A 3,733-nucleotide genomic window follows, 5' to 3' on the forward strand; every position below is an offset into this window, starting at 1 on the left:
ACATGCTCTTTGGATTTGGTGTTACTATGTAAACTTCCTAGTGGTCTTTCGGAGATTAGTTTGGACAGTTGGCCTATCTGAGTTTCGAGCTCTTGGATCGACACTTGTTGATTTTTAAGTGTTGTCTTAGTGTTTTGAAAATGGGTTTCTGACACCAATATAAACTTTGAGAGCATCTCTTCAAGGTTCGGCTTCTTTTCCTGTTGGTAGGGTGGTTGCTGAAAACTCGGAGGATGTTGTGGTATTTGATTTCCTTGACCGCCTCACGAGAAATTGGGATGGTTCCTCCAACCTACATTGTAAGTGTTACTATATTGATTGTTTTGAGGTCGAGGATTATTACCCATGTAATTTAATTGCTCGTTATCCATGTTGTGGCCATAAGCTTGGTATTCTGAATGGCTTGTTCCACCTCCACTTGCTTCGCACTGCATCACTGGGTGAACCTGTGAAAAACTAAGAAAACCATCAATTTTCTTATTCAAGAGTTCTACCTGATTAGAGAGCATGGTGACCGAATCCACATTATAAATGCCAGCCGTTTTCGTTGGCTTTATCCTCATGACTTGCCACTGATAGTTATTCAGTGACATCTCTTCTATGAACTCATAAGCATCTTCAGGTGTTTTATTGTTAATGGTTCCGCCAACAGCTGCGTCAACCATTTACCGAGTCGAAAGATTCAGACCATTATGGAATGTTTGAACTTGGAGCCAAAGTGGTAACCATGGTGAGGGCACCTTCTCAGTAAGTCCTTGTATCTCTCCCATGCATCGTAGAGTGTTTCTAAATCCATCTACACAAAAGAAGAGATATGATTACGTAATTTAGCCATTTTAGCTAGCGGAAAATATTTTAGTAAAAATTTTTAGGTCATTTGTTCCCAAGTAGTAATTGACCCTCGTGGTAACAAGTTCAACCACTGTTTAGCTTTGTTCCTTAATGAAAAGGGAAACAACCGAAGACATATGACATCATTAGAAATGCCATTGATTTTAAATGTATCGCATAGATCTAAGAAGTTGGCTAAATGAGTGTTGGGATCCTCATCCTCCAAACCATCAAACTGAACAAATTGCTGTATCATTTGAATAGTGTTTGTAACGCCCCGTACCTGAGACCGTCGCAGGAGTCGAACACGAGGTGTTAACGGACTTAATTCATTACTTAAATAGCTCAAACAATTTATTTTTAAAATTTCCAGTCAAGCTAACAATCTGCGTCACAGTCATTTAAAAATTCATATCTCAAGTTCCGAAACTTGAAATCCAATTCTATAAATTTTCCCTGAAACTAGACTCATATATATATTTACTAATTTTTTTTCTAGAATTTTTGTTAAATCCAATTAGTAAAGTTTATTAGTTAAAGTCTCCCCTATTTCAGGGTTCGACTGCTCTGACCTCTGTATATTACGAATTAGATATCTCTCTGTATAGAATTTCAATGACTATTAAGTTTATTTCTACTAAAACTAGACTCAATAAGGAATCTGTACATATAAATAATGACTTATAATTATTTTTTACAATTTATGATGAATTTTAAAGTCAGAACACGGGATCCAGAAATCGCTCTGGCCCTGTTTCACAAAAAAATTAAATATCTCATAAAATATATCTTATTTACCCATTTTGTTTCTTCCATTTGAAAATAGACATAATAATATTTGATTTCATAACTTATTCATCATTTAATTCCATTTCTACTATTTTTAGTGATTTTTCAAATTCACGTCACTGCATCTGTCTCGATTCATTTTGTGCTAATTTCACCTTTTTCATGATTTCCATGGAATAACTAGCATTTAGGCATACATAACACCAAACATGTCCTTGATTAGCCATTCCAACAGCTAATCATTATCAAGCATTTACATACTATTTATTAGCCATATCATAAGATCATATACACAAAATGGCTACGATGCAATACATGCCATACTCAAAATGAAACGTCTAGCTATACCAAAATAATCCTCGTGATAGTGTGCTCGGACCTCCGATGTACTTTACGATCCCCGAGTTAGCTTGACAAAACTATAAAAAGAAGGAAAATAAAGGGGGTAAGAATTAAGCTTAGTAAGTTTGCATGCAAATAAATAACAACATTCATAAGAACTTTCTTACTACTTGGCATGATACTACATAATGCAACTTCATTAATTGTCATAGACATATTTTAAACTTCTTCACTTACTCACTTACTTAAATACTTACTTAATCAAATTTATTAATACATTTTCTTACCTTTTTCCTTATCAAGCATACATGAACATTATGTACTTACCTTTACTCTTCTAGCATAAACTTGTCTTACCTTTTTAGTATAACTCGTCTTACCTTACCTTACCTTGATATTCTCTTTAAATTTTCCCGTTAAACCACTTGGAATACTAAGGATACACGGGTACTTTACCATTGCCATGACTTGTCATGGTCTTACGTGGTATCCTTTTGAAACTTACCATTGCCATGTCTTGACATGGTCTTACATGGTAGCCTTGCCTTATGAACTCACCAATGCCATGCCTTAGCATGGTCTTACACGGTATCCTTAAACCCTAATGTCATGACATTTGTATCCTACACATTCCTAAGGTTCAACCGGGACTTTTTGAAATTTCTTCTCCGTCAATTCATGCTTAAGTCTTCTTTCAATAATTTCATAAAATAAATATACACATGCTGGAAATTAACAAAATTAACATAAAATAATAGAATATTGCATTTATTTACCACAAACTTACCTCGAAACAAAATACGATCAACTATATCGATTTAGTCCACTATCTTTTTCTTTCCCCGGTCTAACACTGGATTTTGTTCTTCTTGATCTATAATAAAAAAAAATTAGCTTATTTAATACTCACATTTATTAAAACAGTCATTGACCCAAACTTTGGTAAAATTACATTTTTACCCCTAAACTTTCACATAATTTCACTTTTGCCCCAAGGCTCGTAAATTACACTTCATCCTATTTTCTTATGTTTTATGACATGCTGATCATTTTTACCTTCTATGACAACATCAAATTCACACTCTAACATGTACTTATGACTATTAGGTATTTTTACCAATTAAGCCCTTTTACTCGTTTTCACTTAAAACCGAGTAGTACAAGTTGTCTAACATAATTTAAAACCTCATATTCTATCATAAAACATCAAAATACACAAATTTCACCTATGGGTATTTTTCCAATTATGAACCCTAGGTTGAATTATTGCTAGAATAAGCTTAATCAAGTTATCGAGACTCCAAAAACGTAAAGATCATTAAAAACGGGGCTTGGAATCACTTACTATGGAGCTTGAAAGCTTGAAAAAAACCCTAGCTATGGAGAACCCTTGAAATTTCGGCCTAATGAAAAAGATGGACAAAAATTGGCTTTTAATTTTGTTTTTAATTCATTTTAATAACTAATGACCAAAATGCCCTTACTACTAAACTTTTCAAAAATTCCATCCATGTCCAATTTTTGTCCATAGACTTAGAAATTGGTAAAATTTCTATTTAAGACCTCCTCATTAATATTCCAAAGCAATTTCATACTAAAAACTTCTAGAATGCAAGTTTTACAAATTATTCGATTTAGTCCCTAATCTCAACTTAAGCACCTTATGCATAGAATTTCATCACGAAATTTTCACACAATCATGCAATCATATCATGAACCTCAAAATAATAATAAAGTAAATTTTTTACCTCAGATCTGTGGTTTAGCAACC

General features: G+C 33.5%; 1 non-coding gene across 1 annotated transcript; it reads left to right on the forward strand.

Moving 5' to 3' along the window:
• The first annotated feature begins 722 nt into the window (after positions 1 to 722).
• On the forward strand, positions 723 to 826 carry LOC128286213 (small nucleolar RNA R71). Its single transcript, XR_008276757.1, has one exon. It is a non-coding gene; the product is annotated as a small nucleolar RNA R71 (small nucleolar RNA).
• Positions 827 to 3,733: the final 2,907 nt, after the last annotated feature.

The sequence above is a fragment of the Gossypium arboreum genome, chromosome 12 (assembly GCF_025698485.1).
Source record: "Gossypium arboreum isolate Shixiya-1 chromosome 12, ASM2569848v2, whole genome shotgun sequence".
Taxonomy (NCBI): Eukaryota; Viridiplantae; Streptophyta; class Magnoliopsida; order Malvales; family Malvaceae; genus Gossypium; species Gossypium arboreum.